Source organism: Triticum aestivum, chromosome 7D, assembly GCF_018294505.1.
Source record: "Triticum aestivum cultivar Chinese Spring chromosome 7D, IWGSC CS RefSeq v2.1, whole genome shotgun sequence".
NCBI lineage: Eukaryota > Viridiplantae > Streptophyta > Magnoliopsida > Poales > Poaceae > Triticum > Triticum aestivum.
The window spans coordinates 97,463,112-97,486,192 of NC_057814.1; positions in this window are offsets into that span (position 1 = coordinate 97,463,112).

Sequence of the window (23,081 nt, forward strand, 5' to 3'; positions counted from 1 at the left end):
CAACAAGATCAAAGCAATTGAGCAGATTGAGGCGCCAAAACGGATCAAAGACGTCCGTAGGCTCGCCGGCTGCGTTGCTGCCCTGAGTAGGTTCATCTCCAAATCTGCTAAGCGCGCCCTCCCCTTTTTCTAGTTTTGAAAAAGGCGGGTCCAATGAAATGGACTCCGGAGGCAGAGGCAGCGCTGCAAGATTTGAAGAGGTACCTCTCCTCCATGCCAATACTAGTCATGCCACCTAGTGGCGACGAATCAAGTGGTCAGTGCTGCGCTAGTAGCACAGAGGGAACTCGAGGAAGAAGCAGCGGTAGCAGCGGAGCCGACGGATGATGGGCCGGAGTCCTCCCCGGCAGGGTCTGACGCCGGCAAGGCGGAACTCCCAGCAAGGCCCGGTCCCGGCAAGACAGAGTCTACGTAGAGGGGCAAAGTTGAACAGAAGAAGGTGGTGCAGTACCCGGTTTCTTTTTTCAGTTCCGTCTTACAGGGGGCTAGATCAAGATATTCTGGTATGCATAAGCTGCTTTTAGGCCTCGTTATGGCCTCGAGAAAGCTGCGCCACTATTTCCAAGCACATGAGATCACCGTCGTCACCCGCCTCCCTTTGCAACGAATCTTGCACAACCTGGATGCGACTGGGAGGATTGTGGAGTGAGCGTTGGAGCTGTCGAGCTTTGGCCTTAAGTTTGAAAGTACTTCGACAATCAAGAGTCGAGCCTAGGCAGAGTTCATAGCAGAATGGACATCAACGCCCGACGAAGAGATTTAAGAGACCACCATTCCCGGCAAGGAGACGAGCCGTGATTGGATTATGTACTTTGATGGAGCCTTCTCACTGCAAGGTGCTGGTGCCGGCGTACTACTCGTCGCACCCACCGGAGAGCGCCTCAACTATGTAGTCCAGATGCACTTTCCCCGGGAAAAATCAACGAACAATACGGCGGAGTACGAGGGATTGCTTGACGGTCTCAGGATCGCGGCAGACCTCGGAATCAGGAAGCTCATCATCAGAGGTGATTCGCAGCTCATTGTCAAGCAAGTCAACAAGGATTACCAGAGCCTGCTGATGGAGGCCTATGTGGATGAGGTGAGGAAGTTGGAGGAGCGTTTTGACGGTCTACAAGCAGAGCATGTTCCCCGAGCAGAGAACACCATTGTCGACGACCTGACAAAGCGCGCTGCCCTGAAGTTGCCTGTGGAACCAGTTACCTTCGTGCTTCAATTAACCCATCCATCCGTTGAGCCATCAGCAGGACAGAACAAATGAAGGAAGGCGGGCCCCAGCAAGTACTTTCCGGGTGAGCTCCCAGGAGCCGCTGGCAAGGGCGTTGCCGGGTACCCCAGGCTCGCCGGGGAGCAGCAACCTCCGGCAGGGCCTCAAGCCCCGACTGTAGAGGCAGCTGCCCCTGCGGACATTGATGAGCCTTTAGTCCTCCTTGCCGTCGAGCCCCAGGCTCCGGCATGGGCGAAGCGCACCGTCCGTTTCCTCCAAACAGGAGAACTCCCTGAGGAACAGGAAGAAGCAAAGAAAGTAGCCCGTCGGTCTAGCGTGTACTAGTTTGTGGATGATGCCCTATACAGAAGGAGACCAAACGGCATGAAATTGAAGTGCATTCCTCGGGAGGACGGACTAGAGCTGTTGGCAGAGATACATGGAGGCATGTGTGGCTCCCACATAGGGTCGAGAGTCCTTGCAGGCAAAGCATTCCGGCAAGGTTTCTTTTGGCCCACCGCTCTCCAGGATGCGACTGCACTAGTAACCAAGTGTGAAGTGTGCCAGTTCCATTCAAAGAAGCTTCACCAGCCAGCACAAGCCCTTCAAACAATCCCTCTTTCCTGGCCATTTTCGTTTTGGGGGCTCGACATACTGGGCCCCTTTCCCCGTGCCGTCGGCGGCTTTTAGTACTTGTACGTTGCGATCGACAAGTTCACAAAGTGGCCGGAGGTGGAACCGGTGAGGAAGGTGACAGCACAGTCAGCCGTCAAGTTCTTCAAGGGACTAGTCTGCCATTTCGGTGTGCCAAACAGAGTCATTACCAACAACGGCACGCAGTTCACGAGCCGCACCTTCATGTAGTACATTCAAGACCTCGGCGGCAAGGTCTGTTTTGCTTCTGTTGCTCATCCCAGAAGTAACGGCCAGGCTGAGAGGGCAAATGCAGAAGTGCTGGGAGGCCTCAAGACCAAAAATTTTGACAAGCTACACAAGTGCGGAAGGCGCTAGATTGATGAGTTGCCAACGGTTCTTTGGTCAATCAGGACGACACCAAATCGAGCCACTGGCCAGACGCCCTTTGCCCTAGTATACGGGGTAGAAGCAGTTCTCCCCACGGAACTCATATACGGGTCACCTCGAGTGCTCGCTTATGATGAGCTTGAGCAAGAGCAGTTGCGCCAAGATGATGCGACGCTCCTTGAGGAAGATCGTCTTCAGGCTGCTGTGCGAGCCGCTCACTACCAACAAGCCTTGCGCCGCTACCATAGCTGCAAGGTTCACGCCCGAAGCCTTGAGAAGGCGACCTTGTTCTTCGGCGAATCCAATCCGCCAAGGATTCAAACAAGTTGACGCCGAAGTGGGAAGTCCCTTATCAGGTAATACGAGTCACCACGCCCGGCGCAGTCCGCATGGAGACCGAAGATGGCATTCCGATGAGCAATTCCTGGAATATCGAACATCTTCACCAAGTTTTACCCCTAAGGCGCGGTTGTCGGGAGCCCTGGCAACCCCCACTTTGTACTAGCCTTGCCGGCAAGGCATGTAACCCTATGTACAGAGCTAGGCGCAGACCCTGTGCGCAGTCAGGGAAAGGAATCCCTTAGCATGTATAGTTTCCTGTTGATTTCCATGTTTATGTGTATACGTATATGCATGCTTGTCCAGGATATTGTACTACTTATTGATTCCAACAAATATTAGTGGACCGCCAAGGTTCCATGCTCTTGCCCTCTCTTCTTTCTAGCCATGGCGAGGACGCGCGATCCCGCCAAGGACCCCGGCTCCGGTAAGAAGTTGAGAAGGCTGTCCGGCACGGCGATCCACGGCAAACCAAACAGATAAAGTTTACCTCTTGCCCATTCGTGTTCGTAACCTATGACTTGTGCATTAGATAACCTCGCCGCTCTTCTTTAAAACTCCGGTGCTCCCATTCCTGGCCCGAACGCTGCTTCGGTCGGAGAGGTCGTAGTATCCCTTGCTAAGAGGAGGTGGATGGGGGGCTGGACCCATTGTCTGTAACCCGGCAGATGTGATTCTCCAGCAGGCGCAGAGGGCACCGGCAGGACAGCTTGCCGGGAAAACTCATTTATTTACATTAAGGAGGCGTTTCGCCTCTGCACGAACGTACGCGTGCACGGGTTACCGGCAAGGCTAGTTTATTTCATTAACATGCTGATACAAGTATGAAGGTTACAGGACACAAGCATGGGCTCGAGAGATTACATCATCTAGAAATTAAGATTTGGCAAGTGCCGACAATTTAAAAGGAATTAAAGGTGCGTAATTCCTTTCTTGTCCCTCTCCTCAGGAAGCGGATCGGGATAGAAAGAGGGCAAAAGGAGTGCCTAGGCGAGGTATGAGCAGCACAAGACACCAAGAGAGCGTCCCGGTGGCCGCCCAAGAGAGGGCTGGTGATGACGGTGCCGGGGAAGAAGCCGAAAGATGAGGCAGCGGGCTGGCAATACAAGACAAAGGCGTCGGTGCCATCGTACTCCGAGTTGACGGCGTGCCACCCACCTTCTTCGTCTTCTCCTGCCTTCTAGCGCCAGCCGCTAGAAGCAGCGGCCCAAGAAGTTCAAGCAGCTGGCTCGAGGAGCCACCGCCAAGAACTGCCCCGCCCCCGGCAAATCATCCTACCGGGGAGAAGGCCAAGTGCAGATGGTGCTGCTGCCGGCGTCGCCTAGGGACGGGGCGGCCGACGCCTAGTAGGACCCATCCACGTCGTCCTCCCCGCTGGTCCCCTCCCCGTCGCCGTCGCTCAAGGAGGAGCTCTCGTCGTCGGTCAAGCTCTCCGCGCAGCACCCTTGCCTGTGTCCCGAGCACCCGAAGACCTTGATGGAGAGCAGGTCACTCTCCACTTATTTGAAGAGGAGAATGTGCCCCTTCATCAACCAGTGGGTGCGTGCGAAGGTTTTCCAACCCTGACGAAGAAGCATTCCATGAGGGGCGGGGAACCTTGTGTTCACCCACATGTCGCCATTGCAACACCCCTTCATGTGAAGCCTCAGCCTCGGTGGCTGGTCGATCTCCAGCACCCTCGCAAACGCCTCGGGAAGGCGAAGGCAGCTGCGCGGCGGCTCGCGCACCTGCAGGATGAACTCCAGCAACGTGTCCCCGACATGGCCGCTGGACAAAGCAGGAGGAGATGGTGACGACGCGGGTGTCCCCCTTCCACACCCACCTCTGCCTCGACCACCTCGCCGACCGCAGCCCCGTTCGGCGCCTCCGCCTTGAGCGTGGCCTTCGCCTTGGGCGTCTGGCCATTACTTTACCGCCGCGGCTCTTTGGCGAGAGGAGGACCTAGTGGCCTCCGCAGAAGGACGGCCAAGGCCATGCCCTCTCGGCATGGCACTGGAGGGAGAATGGGGACGAAGGGAAGGCACGAGAGGATGCCTCTCCTCCTCCTCCTCCTGAGTTCCCTCTTTATAGCTAAGCAGGAAAAGCTGAAGACCGGCTCTACGCCTCTGAAGAGCCCTTTCATGTCCGTCTCATTAAGTTGGCGACGAGTGAGGTCATCGACCGCCCTCCCCGCGCCAATCAAAGGCGCATGGGTATCGGCCATGGCGTGCCTTCCCGTATCTCGCGCGTCCGTCACCTACCCCGCGTCGTGCATGCGGCGTACATGGCAAAAAAGATGGGCATGGTGGGAAACATGGAACGGCGGTTCCGAGGTTGAGAGAGGCGATGAGAATAAATGAGCAGCGGCCTTATGGTTTCCCCTTTTCTTATGGGGAAAACGCGGGCCGCCTCTTTACTATCCACCGCGGGATGATGCAAGCACGCTGCGGTCATCCCACGCATGACCCCCACATCACGCATTCAACGCGGGTCGTGGGGAAGTGCAACTGGCGAAGGAGTTACCGCAGTAAAAACTCTGCCATGCATGCCCGCGCACCATTCTGGGCCTGGCACAACAACGCTCTGTGCTTATATGTGGCACAGGCCCAGGGGCTCCTGTCGGTGTACAAAACTGGGGCCTTCTGTACCCCTTTACTTGTGCACGCAGTTGTAGCCGCACCTGCGGCCACGCTTGATGGGGCGGTGGAAGCAAGGAACAAGACTACCAGAGCAGCGCCGAAGCCAGAGGCGCGAAGAGCAAAGGGACAAGATGGGTTTCCCCCGGCAAGAGCCTTGCCGGGGATGACCTACGTTGCCCCGACAAGAGCCTTGACGGGGAAACTTGCCCAACACCAGCAAGACCGCCACCCTTGGGCCTAAGAGTTCCGACACCATCAACAACATCAGAACCAAGGCTCGGGAGGCGCCTGCATGGTGGCATGCAGATCTTTGTGAAGACCAGAGGCCTCCAAGACTAGATGAGAACCAGAAGACGAAGGACCCCGGAAAGACCCTTGCCAGGGACGCCCACGAGACCCGGCAAGATCCCTTGCTGGGGCCCCGGCAAGGCCCTTGCCGGGGATATCTGCAGGGCCGCAGCCAGGCCCACACCTACCAAGGCTCTGCCGCCCCGCGGTCGCTCCAACACGGCGATCAGCTTGCCACCTAGGCGAGCGCCTGCGTGGCAGTATGTGACTTCTAAGCCAACTAGCCAAACACCTGCGTGGCGGCATGCAGGTCTTCGTGAAGACTCTGCCACCGCACCAGCTCAGCAGCCAGCCAGCCAGCATGGCGCTGCATGCCTCGTCAGCCTGGACGCGCATCGAAGCAAGGCGAGGCGGCGACGGACAGGATGAGCTTCTTTGCAGTCCCCGTTAAAGCAAGAGGGCACGTCAGCAGCGCATTAAATGTGTTTGTCCTACGGTGCGAGGCAATAGACTTGCACACTGTACATACTTTCCACCTCCTGTGTGCCACTGTGGCAACCCCTTTGACTATAAAAGGAGGCCCGAGGCATACTTAGGAAGGATTCAAACTTTTTGGGCTAGGATGCACCGTAGCTAGTTCAAGAACTCAAGAACACCAAATATACACCAAAGCAGGATTGGGGTATTACGCATCGCTTGCGGCCCGAACCTGGATAAAATTCCCCCGCGTTGATCTTCTAAACCCGCTCTTTCCGCAGCCCCGCGCCCCGTCAACCGTAGTAGGGATTCCCTGTGATCCAATAGGTGTCGTTTCCCTGACAAGGTTGCTTAAGAAATCATCAAAAGAAGTTCCTTAAACGGAGAAATCATCCATGAAAACCTCAACAATCTTTTCACAAAAGTCAGAGAATATAGCAGTCATACATCTTTGAAAGGTAGCAGGTGCATTGCATAAACCAAAATGCATACGTCTATAAGCAAAAGTATCGAAAGGGCAAGTAAAAGTGGTCTTTTCTTGGTCCTCTTTTGACACGGGTATTTGAGAAAAACCAGAATAACCATCTAGAAAGCAGAAATGTGCATGTTTGGATAATCTTTCTTACATTTGATCAATAAAAGGTAGAGGGTAATGATCTTTTATAGTAGCCTTGTTTAATTTGCAAAAATCCATTACCATTCTATAACCTGTAACAATTCTTTGTGGAATCAATTCATTCTTATCGTTAGGAACAATAGTAATAACTCCCTTCTTAGGGACACAATGAACATGACTTACCCATCTACTATCAGCAATAGGATAAATTATACCTGCCTCCAGAATCTTTAATATTTCATTTCTTACCACTTCTTTCATGTTAGGATTTAACCGTCATTGGTGATCAACAACTAGTTTAGCATCAGGCTCCAAATTGATTTTATGCTGGCATAGAGTGGAACTAATGCCTTTAAGATCATCAAGAGTATATCCAATAGCGCACAGTGCTTCTTCAGAGTTTTCAATAATTTCTTTTCTTCATGTTCTGAATGGTTATCACTAATAATAACAGGATATATCTTCTTTTCATCAAGATAAGCATATTTCAGAGTATCGGGTAATTGTTTAAGCTCAAACACGGGATCACCCTTGGGTGGAGGAGGATCCTGATACGTCTCCAACGTATATATAATTTTTTATTGTTCCATACTATTATATTATCTGTTTTGGATGTTTTATATGAATTAATATGCTATTTTATATGATTTTTGGGACTAACCTATTAACCTAGATCCCAGTTCCAGTTCCTGTTTTTCCTTGTTTTAGAGTTTCGCAGAAAAGGAATACCAAATGGAGTCCAAACGGAATGAAACTTTCGTGATTATTTTTCTTTGACTAGAAGACATCCAGAGGACTTGCAGTACACATCAGGGAAGCCACGAGGTGGCCACAAGGTCGGAGGGTGCGCCCCCCAGCCTTGTGGCCCCTCGTGACTCCACTGACCTAATTCTTCCGCCTATATATTCTCAAATATCCCAAAAACTTCCGGGGGAGCCACGAAACCACTTTTCCGCCGCCGCAACCTTCTGTACCCGTGAGATCCCATCTAGGGGCCTTCTCCGGCGTCCTGCCGGAGGGGGATTCGATCACGGAGGGCTTCTACATCAACATCATTGCCTCTCCGGTGAAGCGTGAGTAGTTTACCACAGACCTACGGGTCCATAGCTAGTAGCTAGATGGCTTCTTCTCTCTCTTTGATTGTCAATACCATGTTCCCCTCGATGTTCTTGTAGATCTATTCGATGTAATACTCTTTTACGGTGTGTTTGCCGAGATCCGATGAATTGTGGATTTATGATCAGCTTATCTATGAATATTATTTGATTCTCCTCTAAATTCTTATATGCATGATTTGATATCTTTGCAAGTCTCTTTGAACTATCGATTTTGTTTGGCCAACTATATTGGTTTTTCTTGCAATGGGAGAAGTGCTTAGCTTTGGGTTCAATCTTGCGGTGCTCGATTCTAGCGAAAGAAGGGGTCTTCATCATATTGCTTGAGTTTATCCCGCTACATCATGTCATCTTACTTAATGTGTTACTCTGCTTTTATGAACTTAATACTCTAGATGCTGGCAGGAGTCGGTCGATGTGCGGAGTAATAGTAGTAGATGCAGGCAAGAGTCGGTCTACTTGATACGGACGTGATGCCAATATTCATGATCATTTCCATAGATATCGTCATAACTTTGCGCTTTTCTATCAATTGCTCGGCAGTAATTTGTTCACCCGCCGTAATATTTTATATCTTGAGAGAAGCTTCTAGTGAAACCTATGGCCCCCAGGTCTATTTTCCATCATACAAGTTTTCGATCTACAATTTTGGTTTCCTATTTACTTTCTTTGCAATCTTTTACTTTCCATTCCATAATCCAAAAATACCAAAAGATTACTTTACCGTTTAGCCATCTATAGCATATCTCACTTTGCAAATAACCGTGAAGGGATTGACAACCCCTTTATCGCGTTGGGTGCAAGTTGGTGTTTGTTTGTGCAGGTATTCGGTGGCTTGTTGCAATGTCTCCTACTGGATTGATACCTTGGTTCTCAAAACTGAGGGAAATAGTTACTCTACTTTGCTCCATCACCCTTTCCTCTTTAAGGGAAAAACAAATGCAAGCTCAAGAGGTAGCAGATCCCCAAGGATTTCAACAGGCAAATTGTGTTTCAAAAAAGGCCCTTGATTAAAGAATATTTCATCTAATTCCCTTCTTTCATTCATAAACATATTATTTTCATGGTCTAGCAAATATTGTTTTAAAGGATCAGTAGGAGGCACGACAATAGAAGCAAGACCAATAATTTCATCCTTACTACCCAATTCTTTATCATGGGGTTGTCTATGAAATTTAGAGAAATTAAAATCATGAGACATATCCCCAAAACTTATAATAACAATTTCTTTCTCACAGTCTATCTTAATTAACATTAACAGTATTCAAGAAAGGCCTACCAAATATAATGGGACAAAGATCATCTTGTGGGGAAGCAGGAACAAGAAAAACAGTAGGGTATTTTATTTTCCCACACAAGACTTCAACATCTCTAACAATCCCAATTGGTGATATAGTATCTCTATTGGCAAGCTTAATAGTAACATCAATATCTTCTATCTCAGCAGGTGCAATATCATTCATAATTTCTTGGTATAAGGAATTGCACTCACACTAGCACCCACATCACATAAGCCATGATAACATTGATCTCCTATTTTAACAGAAAAAACAGGCATGCCAACAAACAGGTCTATGTTTATCTTAATATCGGGTTTAGCAATTCTAGAAGCTTCATCATAGAAATAAATAACATGCCCATCAATACTATCAACCAAGAGATCTTTAATCAAAGCAATACTAGTTTCAACTCTAATTTGCTCAGGGGGGTGTAGGTGTTCTAGTATAACTCATACGAACCACAGTTGACGCTTTAGCATGATCCTTTATCCTAACAGGAAAAGGTGGTTTCTCAATATAAGCAGTAGGAACAATAGGATCAACATTATAAGTAATAGTTTCTTCTTCAACTTTAATAGGTTCTACTACTTTCACTTCAATGGGAGGACAATATTTAAACCACTTCTCCTTAGGGAGATCAACATGAGTAGCAAAAGATTCACAGAAAGAAGCTACTATCTCAGAGTCAAGTCCATATTTAGTGCTAAAATCACAAAAAGCATCGGTATCCATAAAAGATTTAACACAATCAAACTTAAGGTTTATACCTGACTCCTTACCTTCGTCGAGTTCCCAATCTTCAGAGTTGCATTTAATTCTTTCCAATAAATACCATTTGAATTCAATATCTTTCTTCATAAAAGAACCAATACAAGAAGTATCGAGTATGAGTTCATCATTACGAGAAAGCCGAGCATAAAAATTCTGAATAATAATTTCTCTTGAGAGCTCATAATTGGGGCATGAACATAACATTGACTTAAGCCTCCCCCAAGCTTGAGTGATACTTTCTCCTTCATGAGGCCAAAAATTATATATATAGTTCCGATCACGATGAACCAGATGCATAGGATAAAACTTTTGATGAAATTTCAATTTCAATCGATTGTAGTTCCAAGATCCAATATCATCACATAGCCTATACCATGTCAATGTCTTTGCTTCAAAGATAAAGGGAAGACCTTCTTCTTAACAACATCCTCGGGCAAACCTGCAAGCTTAAATAATCCACAAACTTCATCCACATAGATTAGGTGCATATCAGGATGTAAGGTTCCATCTCCTGCATAAGGATTTGCTAGCCGTTTCTCTATCATACCCGAAGGAATTTCATAATAAATATTTTCAGTAGGTGCAGTAGGTTGAGGAACAACTCTTTGCTCTACCGGTCGAGGTGAAGATACCCCGAACAAGCCCCTCAAAGGATTATTTTCCATAGTGACTAGTGACAGTAAATTTCAGCACGTAATATAAATGTTTCCTTACCAAATTCCACTCACCAAAGGCGCTTCACTCCCCGGCAACGGCGCCATAAAAGATTCTTGATGACCCACAAGTATAGGGGATCTATCATAGTCCTTTCGATAAGTAAGAGTGTCGAACCCAACGAGGAGCAGAAGGAAATGGCAAGCGGTTTTCAGCAAGGTAATCTCTGCAAGCACTGAAATTATCGGTAACAGATAGTTGTGTGATAAGATTATTTGTAATGGGTAACAAGTAACAAAAGTAACTAAGGTGCAGCAAGGTGGCCCAATCCTTTTTGTAGCAAAGTACAAGGCTGGACGAACTCTTATATAAAGCACAGCGCTCCCGAGGACACATGGGAATTACTGTCAAGCTAGTTTTCGTCATGCTCGTATGATTCGCGTTTGTTACTTTGATAATTTGATATGTGGGTGGACCGGTGCTTGGGTGCTTCCCTTCCTTGGACAAGCCTCCCACTTATGATTAACCCCTCCCGCAAGCATCCGCAACTACGAAAGAAGAATTAAGATAAATCTAACCATAGCATGAAACATATGGATCCAAATTAGCCCCTTACGAAGCAACGCATAAACTAGGGTTTAAGCTTCTGTCACTCTAGCGACTCATCATCTACTTATTACTTCCCAATGCCTTCCCCTAGGCCCAAATCATGGTGAAGTGTCATGTAGTCGACGTTCACATAACACCACTAGAGGAGAGACAACATACATCTCATCAAAATATTGAACGAATACCAAATTCACATGATTACTTATAACAAGACTTCTCCCATGTCCTCATGAACAAACATAACTACTCACAAAGCATATTCATGTTCATAATCAGATGAGAGGATCGTGGGTGATGACGATGGCTTCGATTTCCCCCTCCCGGAGGGAAGTTTCCCCGGCAGAACAGCTCCGTCGGAGCCCTAGATTGGTTCTGCCCAAGTTCCGCCTCGAGACGGCAGCGCTTCATCCCGAAAGCTTCCTCCTGATTTTTTTCCAGGTCAAAACACATCATATAGCAGAAGATGGGCATCGGGGGCTGCCAGGTGGCCCACAAGGCAGGTGGCGCCCAGGGGGTAGGCCGCGCCCCCCACCCTTGTGGATGGCAAGTGGCCCCCTCTGGTGCTTTCTTCGCCCAATATTTTTTATGTATTCCAAAATAATTCTCCGTGAAGTTTCAGGACTTTTGGAGTTGTGCAGAATAGGTCTCTAATATTTGCTCCTTTCTAGTCCAGAATTCCAGCTGCCGGCATTCTCCCTCTTCATGTAAACCTTATAAAATAAGAGATAAAAGGCATAAGAATTGTAATATAATGTGTAACAACAGCCCATAATGCAATAAATATTGATGTAAAAGCATGATGCGAAATGGACGTATCAACTACCAGCAGAGACTTATATAGGTCACCACTGTTGATGCTAAATCTAGCAGATCTCGGGTAGCTATATGGTAACTGGAAGAAGTGGGACATGGTGTTTACATAGGTTACGGCCCTCTCGAAGAGGTAGTACCCTACTCCTGCTCTTGTTTATATTTTTTGGATGGAGTACAAAATACAGTTGATCTACCTCGAGATCATATTAATGAGTCTAAAACCATGTCTCTACGGACTAAACCCCTCGGCTTATATAGGAGCTAGGGTACCTAGGATTACGCATGGTCGGTTGCATCTATAAATAAACATGTTGAATAGTTGAACATGCCTTGAAGTAGTCGCCAAGTCTTTGGCAGATCCTATCTTGAGTACGCCGAGGGTCATGGCCATAGTTGCCCATTCTTCGTTGTCGGTGGGTCCTCGGCCCGGCCCATGGCTAGTAGGCCGACGTGGTAAGTACCCCCTAATCCCTCAGCATAAGAAGGTGGTATTTTCTCTAAACAAATTTGAGGGGGAGTGGAGTTTGCTTCGAGTGAAATAATGGGATGTGGGGGTACCTCTACTATTAAAGGAGAGCTGGTAACATTGTCTTCACCTCCCCCAGTTTTTCTCTCCCTGCGCTCCTCCCTTCACATTGGTTTCCTTTTGGTTTTCTGGTAATCTCAGCTTCTGTCGTACAAGAAAAATCAACATAAATAAAGTAACTTGAAATAATCAAAACAAAATATGTACTTTCCAAAACCACGTGATGCATTAACCAACCAAATCAAATAAAGTCAATTCCTACCAAAATCTCAACTCAATCAAAACTTTTTGCTTACTTCTCCTACCCATATCCAAATCAAATCAAATCTTACCAAAAGCTGAACTAAATTAAAACTTTCCTTGTGTTTCCCTTTCTGTACTCGAACCTAATCAAATATTACAAAATCTAGAATATGTTGAGTCTAATGTATATGTTGGACATGATGGATGTTGAACCAATAGAATATTTATGCCCCTGTTGCAACGCACTGGAAAAATAGCTAGTAAATATAGTGTACTAGAAATTTGACATTTTCACACTTTTAACAATTGTCAGCAACTCCAACGTGATCAACTTTGAGTCACCAAACAATGCCAAATGTGGCAGAATTTAATCATCTCGGAAGGTCTATTTTGAATCCATACGGAGCCTTGGAATGGACTACGTGGCATGTGCACACGCTATGGAACAACTTCAGAAAATTTTAAAAATTCATTAGTACTCCCTTCATTCCTTTATATAAGGTGTACCTATTTTTTTCAAAAGTTAAATGAGTGCATGTTTGATCGAGTTATTAGAAAAATATATCAATATCCGCTATACAAAATTTATATCATTTGATCCATCATGAAAAATAGTTTCATATTATATCTATTACGTATTGTAGAAATTGTTATTTAATTCAATAATCTTGGGCAAACATTCAAATGGTTGACTTGCATGGAAATAAATACACCTTATATTCTGGAAAGGATATAGTATTTATTAAGCTCATGAACTTTTTGGAGATTTTTCAAACTCTCGAACATTTTTTAAAATTCATGCAAAAAATTCGAATAAACGCACTTTTTTAATCTATAAAAAACTATATATTTTTTAAGCCAGAGAGCTCCTTTTTTTGCTCAAATAGTGAATGTCAGAATACAAGTCCTGTATTTTTCTAACTACCGAAGGAGCGGATTTCCTAGTCTAGGAGTAGGTCGCTAGTTAGCGACCAAACGCGCACCCTTCCATTGGCAGACCCACGCTATTGGTCTGGCCCACTATGACAATTTTCTATGTGTTTTCTATGTTGGTCTTAGTGGCTTTATTGTTTATTTTTTGGTTTACTTATTTTTTCTCATCTTAACTTGTATTTTTTCGAAATTTGGGAAAAAATTTATATATATGAAAATTACTAAAATTCATGATCTATTTCTAATTTTTGACTTGTATTAATTTGCAAACATGTGTCTAAATTCTTATGAATTTTAAAATTTTGGAAAACAAGTTTTTTCAAAAAAAAAGTCACCTGCAACACTAGGAACAATTTGCTCCACACGGGAGCCATTATCTTCATCAAACTCCACATTTACCGTTTCCTCAATGCACCCGGTGGATTTATTGAGAACTCGGTAAGCATGAGAGTTTGATGCATATCCAACAAATATTCCCTCATAAGTTCTAGACTCCAATTTAGATAACCGGGATTTCTAATTTAAAATGAAACACTTACAACCGAATACCCAAAAGTATTTGACGTTAGGCTTTCTCCCGATTAGGAGCTCATACGGGGTCTTGTTCTTGAGCTTGCGAAGATAAAGACGGTTTGAAGCATGGCATGCGGTGTTGATGGCTTTGGCCCAAAGCTTGTATGGTGATTTGTACTCATCAAGCATGGTCCTAGCCATCTCAATAAGAGTCTGATTCTTCCTCTCCGCAACACCATTTTGTTGGGGAGTATATGGAGCGGCATATTGGTGCTTTATCCCCTCTTCACTCAAGAATTCACCCATTGTATAGTTCTTGAACTCAGTGCCATTGTCACTTCGAATTGCCTTGATCTCACAGTTATGTTGACGTTGAGCTTTTTTGGCAAATTTGATTTTCTTGAGTTTCATCTTTAGTCTTAAGAAAGAACACCCAAGTATATCTTGTGAAGTCATCAACAATGACAAGGCAATACCTCCTCCCTCCCAGACTATCATATGTTGGAGGCCCAAATAGATCCAAATGGATAAGCTCAAGGGGCCTCAAGGTGGTGATGACAGTTTTCACTTTATGAGCTTTTTCATGAAGCTTTCCGATAATGCAAGCACTACAAGGACGATCTTTGGCAAAAGACACATTGGTTAGTCCAAGTATGTGCTCCCCCTTTAAGAGAGCTTGCAAATTGCTCATGCCCACGTGAGCTAGCCTACGGTGCCATAGCCACCCCACGTCGGCCTTGGCCATTAGGCATGTTGCGAGATGAGTTTTCTCTTTTGAGAAATCAACCACGTAAAGGTTGTCTTCAACATGCCCAACAAAGACCACTTTGAGATTGCTTCTCTTAAAGACGATCACATGGAATTCACCAAAATGTGAATCATGTCCGGCACGAGCCAATTGAATAGTTGAAAGTAAATTGTAGTGAAGGGATCGGACAAGCATGACATTTCAAAGTGACGAATCATTAGAGATTACCAACTTGCCCAAACCCAATACCTTGCCCTTGCTATTCTCACCAAAAGAGATGTTCGAGGAGGCCTTGAGTGAATCAACGAACTCCACAAGCATCTCCCTTTCTCCGGTCATATGATTGGTGCATCCACTATCGATCACCCACTGAGTTCCACCGGAGACATTGTCCTACAATAATCAAGCTTTGGTTATAGGTACCCATTTTCCAATGGGTCCTGGTGAGTTAGCAACAAGGGTCTTGGGAACCCAAATAGTCCAAGCATAATCATCATAGTTAGTCCCAACAAATTTTGCAAAGGTATAGCCATCATCTCCTCTCATGAGAACATAAGATGGATTGTTCTTGCCGGCAAAATTCTTGGGAATGGCCTTGTCCCTAATGACGTCTCCACTCCCAACACCCTCCTTTTCCTTCTCCTTCTCCGTGTGCCCTTCTTGCACAAACACTACCTTTTGGGCAGGGGAAGGAGTCGGACCGATCTTCTTCTTGTTCTTCTTCTTCTTTTTATTACCATCCCTAGACGCGGGATCAAACCCAACTCCCTCCTTTGCAACACACTCCTTTTGGTTGCTCAAGAGGTCATTTAGGTTTTTCTCCCCTTGGATGCATGATACAAGACCTTTCTCAATTTGGGCCTTCAACTTCTTATTCCCCTCTTGAAGGGAGGTGCAATCATGAACAAAGTAAGCCGTACAAGCATCATCATTTAAATCTATGTCAAGTACGGAAGTGAGAGCCTTAATGGTTTTAACAAAGTCAATTTGATGGGCCGATAAGGCTTCCTCAAGTGATGCTCTCATGACACTCTGTTCATTAAGTTCGTGCTCGAGGAGATCAACTCTCTCTTTTTCCTCTATAAGGAGGTTTTCAACGTTCTCAATAAAGTCATCGCGTTCGGCAAGTGACTTAAGGAGATCGCCAAAACGAGCACGAGCTTCGCCATGAAGAGTTTTCATGAAAGCCATTAAGGATTCCTCATCATTATCCACGCCCTCATCATACTCATCCTCCACTATCTCACATGAGACATTGGGAGTGTAGTTGTCGGGTTTCTTGGATTTGGACTTTGTTTTTACCTCTTTGGCCATGAGGCACCGATGAGTGAAAGGCTTGTCCTCGTTTGGAGAGTCGAAGAGGCTGGTGGTGGAGGAGGAGGTAGCGGCATGCATGGCAAAGGCATTCGTGCCCACTTGATCATCATCACCGTCATCTTCATCTCCAGACATGTATTCTTCATGAACAAGAGCCTTGTCATACTTCCTATTTGCAAACTTGGTGAACTTCTTCTTCTTAAGCACAAGCTTCTCGGACTTGTCTTCACGTCTCTCATACGGACAATCATGTACAAAGTGTCTTGGGCTATCACAATTGTAGCATTTCCTTCATCCAAAGGATCTTCCTTGAAGATTTTTTCCTTTGTTTGCCATGGTCCCGGAGTACTTCTTGACTACGAGTGCCAAGTCTTCTGCAAAATCATTTGCCGGGCACGAGGTGTTAGTGTCCTCCTCACATATCTCTTCACTCACTTCTTCCTCCCTTGAGGGTTGGATTATCACTTTCTTGGCCTTCAAAGCAAGATTGGAGTTCTTGGTTGCTTGAGCTATTGCAAAGGTTTTCTTGGACTTGGTTTCCAAAAGAACATGGGTAGAGAAAGTGGAAACAACTTGAGCCGCGGTCAACTTGTGATAGTCCGGACGTTGATGAACCATCATGACCATGGTATGTTCCGTGAGAACCATAGCATCTATGAACTTGTCCTTGATGAAATCATCATTTGCCCAAGTGCACCCAAAGGTTCTCAAGTTGAGCATAAGGGACTTCAACCTTCGGTAAACCTCTTCTACGGACTCACCCTCATTCCTCACAAAGGGATTGACTTATTGCTTGAGCAAAGCCAAACGAGATCTTCGAATTGCTTCATCTCCTTCGAGAGCCTCCTCAAGGCAATCCCAAATTTCATTTGCGGTTTTGAGAAGAGCAATGGAGTCACTATAGTCTTCGGTCACAGCGGTGCGTAGCATGTTGTGTGCGGTTGCATTGAGTGGGTCATGAACCGCTTCCCTTGGAGTGCGATTCATTGGGTCCTTGGGGTTGAATCCATTGACCACAATCCACCACAATTGAGTTGAAGCACTGTGCATGTGAGACTCCATATCTAACTTCCACTTAGCAAACGCATTAGCTTTCAAAGGGGGTGGAGGCCCAACAGGATCAATGTGAGGATGTTGCAAAGGTTGAGGAGAGTAAAAGGGTTCCACGGCATTGTACTTGGGAACTTGAGTACGAGCCGGAGAAGCAAGAGGTTCCCTCGAGTCATCCGCATCATGAACGTCATTTGGGTCAAACGAGTTTGATGCGGATGTTGATGGCTGATGTCTACTACACAACCTTCTTCTTGTAGACGTTGTTGGGCCTCCAAGGGCAGAGGTTTGTTGGACACTAGCAAATTTCCCTCAAGTGGATGACATAAGGTTTATCAATCCGTGGGTGATAGTTACGCTACAATAACCCTCCGCTAATACATGCCACGTCACCATGATTACTATTGTTAATCTTGCGGTGATTCAAATCCCGTTCAATTTTCAAATTTAAAATCAAGTCAAACAATTAAAGTTTTCAAAAGTCAAAACTAAAATGTTCTTAATGTGACAAATAAATCATGGATATTATTGGTGGAGAAACAACATCTTTATAAAATAATTAAATACCCTAAGTGATTAAAACAACAGCAAAAACAATTAATTGTACTCCTAATATATTTTCCAAAATACTAAACTATTTTAGCTAGGTGCCAAAGTTATTGCGGCAGTGGTATAATTAATGTTACTATGTTAGGTGCTAATTGAATATTTTACTAAACTAAAACAATTTGAAAGATTAAATAAAAAAACAATACAAAGGCGGGGGAAGAACCCCCGCTTCCCCCACTGGGCCTCGACCCAGCCGGCCTAGTCGCCCACCCCACCAGGCCGGCCCAACACCCCCACTACACCTACCCCCACTTCCCAGAAACCCTAACCCCCCCACTTCACACGACGGCCACTCCCTCCCCCTCGTCTCGATCTGGATCGGGATCGACCCCAATCCCGTCGCTCCACTCCCACCCCCACGTTCGCCTCGGGGGGCAACTACTCCAGCGCCCAACGCTCGCCGCCGTCGCCGGACCTCACCGTCGCCCGAAGCCGCCCTCTATGCCGCCGGACCTCGTCGCCCCGCCGCACGTCGTCCCCGTCCTCTCCCTCGAGCTCGAGCCCACTGCCAATCCCCTGAAGCCGCCAGTGAGGCCCCCGGCCTCCACTCCCCTCCTCTCTGTCCCATGTACCTCACCACGCTGGTCGCCGTCGCCAAGGACGCCGCACCCCTCGTCCACTCCCATACGCTCGCCCGCATCACCCCGCGTTGGCCGCTCCCGGCCCTGCGACCACTCGCGCCCGCCCTGCCTTCGCCCGGCCTCGCAGCTCCACCACCTGCCGCCTGCGTCCGCGCTACGCTCGTCGCACGCCGAACCGCGCCCATGGACACCCGCGCCTGCGTCGCTCGTCGTCGGCGGCCCCTCGGCTCCTTCCGCTTGCTGCTGCCGCACACCACCCCGCTCGCCTCCCCGGTTGCGCCCGCTTCTGCTCGAGCGCCGGTCGCCGCTCTGTGCCGTGCACCACAGCCGTCCCTCGCTTTCGCGCGCACGCGCCACTGCCCGTCGGCACGGCCACCGCGCGCCGTGGCCGCCGTCCCCACCCAGGGCCGCGCCCTCCCTCCTGGCGGAGTTCACTCCCCTTGTGTCCATGGGCGCACGCCCGCGCCCTGCGCCCGTTAGCGCCCGCACGCCCGCGCCCGTAACCCGACGCCCGATAGGCCCCCTGTGCCTATGACAGATGGGGCCCACGCCCAAAAATAAAATGCAAAAAAATATTAATTAAATAATAATTGTTAATTAATTAATTAGTTAGTAAGTTAATTAGTTAACTGAAATAACCTTCTTAATAACCTAATCAACCAGATTAGTTAATCAAATGTTGTTTAGTAAAACATGTATCAATGACATGCGGGTCCCATGGGCCCTTTTGACCAGTCAACGGTCCAGTCAAACGATAACTGTACATATGACCAGGGCCCCACCTATCAGCCCCTTAGACACACTCTGGTCACACTTCCTGTGTACCCATAGCATCTAAATACAAATTTAATTTTGAATTAAATTAAATCCAGAAATTAGAAAATCATTTTAAATCTTTTAAAATTAATATAAAATAAACCGTAGCTCGGATGGAAAAACTTTGTACACGAAAGTTGCTCAGAGCAACGAGACGAATCCAGATACGCAGCCCGTTCGTCCGCCACACATCCCTAGCATAACAAACATGCAACTTTCCCTCTCCAATTCATCTGTCCGAAAATGCGAAACACCGGGGATACTTTCCCGGATGTTTCCCTCCCTTTGCCGGTATCACCTATCCCTGCGTTAGATCACCCCTGGCACCGCGTATTGCCTTGTTATATGTTGTGATGCATCTGTTTGCATTGTATTCATTGTTTCTTCCCCCTATTCTCTCCGGTAGACTACGAGACTGACGCCACTGCTGGTGCCCCGATTGACTACGTTGTTGACGACCCCTCCTTCTTGCCAGAGCAACCAGGCAAGCCCCCCCCCCTTGATCACCATATATCGCCTATTCTTTCTTTCTACTACTTGCATCAGAGTAGTGTAGCATGTTACTGCTTTCGGTTAATCCTATTCTGTTGCATAGCCTGTCATTGTTGCTACAGTTGTTACCCTTACTTGCAATCCTAAATGCTTAGTATAGGATGCTAGTATTCCATCAGTGGCCCTACATTCTTCTCCGTCTGCCATGCTATACTACTGGGTCGTGATCCCTCGCGAGGTGATCACGGGCATATGCTATATACTTTGTACTGTTACACTACTTATGATACTGTTCGGAGATGGGGGCTTAAGGGGCAGGTGGCTCCATCCGGTAGAGGTGGGCCTGGGTTCCCGACGGCCCCTGACTGTTACTTTGTGGTGGAGCGACGGGACAGGTTGAGACAACCTAGGAGAGAGGTGGGCCTGGCCCTTGTCGGCGTCCCCGGTTACTTCAAAATAACACGCTTAACGAGATCTTGGTATTTGATGTGAGTCTGGCCACTGGCCTATACGCACTAACCAACTACGCGGGAACAGTTATGGGCACTCGACGTCGTGGTATCAGCCGAAGCCTTCTTGACGTCAGCGGCTGAGCGGCACGTGTCAGATTGGACTGGAACGCTTACTCTTGTATTAGGGAGTCTAGGTCTGCTTCCGACCGCGTTCGCAACGTGCAGGTGTGCAAAGGGCGATGGGCCCAGACCCCTGCGCCATAGGATTTAGGCCGGCGTGCTGACCTCTCTGTTCTACCTAGGTAGGGCTGCGACGTGTTGATCTTACGAGGCCAGGCATGACCCAGGAAAGTGCGTCCGGCCAAATGGGATCGAGCGTGTTGGGTAATGTGGTGCACCCCTGCAGGGAAGTTTATCTATTCGAATAGCCGTGATCCTCGGTAACAGGACGACCCGGAGTTGTACCTTGACCTTATGACAACTAGAACCGGATACTTAATAAAACACACCCTTCCAAGTGCCAGATACCACCCGGTGATTTCTCTCTCACAGGCCGACGAGGAGAGGATCGTTGGGTTAGGATTATGCTATGCGATGATACTTGGAGAACTTATCAGCTACTCTCTTCTACATGCTGCAAGATGGAGGCTGCTAGAAGCGTAGTCTCCGACAGGACTAGCTATCCCCCTCTTATTCTGGCATTCTGTAGTTCAGTCCACCGATATTGCCTCTTTACACATATACCCATGCATATATAGTGTAGAGCCTTGCTTGCGAGTAATTTGGATGAGTACTCACGGTTGCTTTTCTCCCTCTTTTCCCCCTTTCCCTTCTACCTGGTTGTCGCAACCAGATGCTGGAGCCCAGGAGCCAGACGCCACCATCGACGACGAGTCCTACTACACCGGAGGTGCCTACTACTACGTGCAGGCAGTTGACAACAGCCAGGAGTAGTTTAGGAGGATCCCAGGTAGGAGGCCTGCGCCTCTTTCGATCTGTATCCCAGTTTGTGCTAGCCATCCTATGGCAACTTGTTTAACTTATGTCTGTACTGAGATATTGTTGCTTCCGCTGACTTGTCTATGATCGAGCACTTGTATTCGAGCCCTCGAGGCCCCTGGCTTGTATTATGATGCTTGTATGACTTATTTTATTTTAGAGTTGTGTTGTGATATCTTCCCATGAGTCCCTGATCTCGATCGTACACGTTTGCGTGTATGATTAGTGTATGATTGAATCGGGGGCATCACAAGTTGGTATCAGAGCCAACTGCCTGTAGGAATCCCCCTTCCACACTCCTTGGCCGAAGTTGAGTCTAGTCATTGAAAAACTTTTACTAACATGGTTGTGTGGCTTACGGGCCCACGTCGCCATTGGGTGGTATTAGGATCTTTTACTCCTCTATCTTTACTCTGGGACTCTAATCTCTCTTCTATTCGGGTTAAAATGATTTTGCTAACTATAACTCTAGGTTCTCGTAATTACTCTCTCCCGGAGAGCCCGCCACTCCAGATGATTGCTTGACGCACCGTAGGGTTCCGAAGATACTCTCCGATGTTCTTTCGAGACTATGTTCCATCTCTTTTACAATTCCCTACCATCGATGTATCCTTATGGATAACTACCTACATTTGTCGTTCATACATTCATCCCCAGTTGACCTTGTTATTAAAAGATACACTGAATTTCTCTCTATTGTTCCGAGAATACTTTGTGCCTACTGCCTTGCAGTTCTTTGCCACCTGAATAGACCTACGGATAATTTCTCGCACTTACCAAGTATCCACTCATCCCCAGTTGATTCATGTATTTCACAAAAGTCTTTGAAATACCTTTCGATCTCCGAAAATCCTCAACAACATTTTGCTCTTGAAATTCTTGCTTGTTTGCGTTATGGTTAACCTCATAAGTCTGGTAATCTTATTGGCATCCTTTGTCATTATCATTTTGAGTCCATTGGTTCAATATGTTGCGAATGCTCGCAATCCTTAATCAGATCCTTCATTTCGTCCTTTCGGCTTAGACGTCATTTTAAACATGACCTGGATCTCGACCAATCAAATTGCCATCAAGTGTACCCCTTAGCCTACTCAACTTATCCATCCTTAATCAGAGCGTTTGCTCATGATCTCTTGAATTGGAAATCATAACTCCTTTGCCTTTGAGCCTTGAATTAGTCAGCTTTTTCTATAATCCAAAGCCTTTGCTTTGTTTCGTCCTCTGATCGTGTGCCGATGTCATGCTCTGCTTGTCCTTGGATAATTTCAGAGTGAAGTGGAAAATCATCGTAACAAGAAAATAAAGTTTCTACGATCTGATCGCGGAGGAGAATATTTGAGTTACGAGTTTGGTCTTCATTTGAAACAATGCGGAATAGTTTCGCAACTCACGCCACCTGGAACACCACAGCGTAATGGTGTGTCCGAACATCGTAACCATATTTTATTAAATATGGTGCAATCAATGATGTCTCTTACCGATTTACCACTATCATTTTGGGGTTATGCATTAGAGACAACTGCATTCACGTTAAATAGGGCACCATCTAAATCCGTTGAGACGACACCATATGAATGTGGTTTGGCAAGAAACCAAAGTTGTCGTTTCTTAAGGTTTGGGGTTGTGATGCTTATGTGAAAAGGTTTCATCCTGATAAGCTCCAACCCAAATTGGAGAAATGTGTCGAGGCACGACTTGGAGGCATAACCGCATTGTAGGTTTTGTCGCAAGAAGGGTCATCTTCACACAATCCCATGTAGTGAACAAGAATGGGATAAAGAGAGTTGGCTTACAATCGCCACTTCACACTATTCATAAATAAAATCATACATCATTCAAAATACACACATAGATCGAATACGGTCAAAACCAAATGACAAGAAGATAACCCCAAATGCTAGATCCCCGATCATCCCAACTGGGCTCCACTACTGATCATCAGGAAACGAAACATAGTAACGACCAAGTTCCTCGTCGAACTCCCACTTGAGC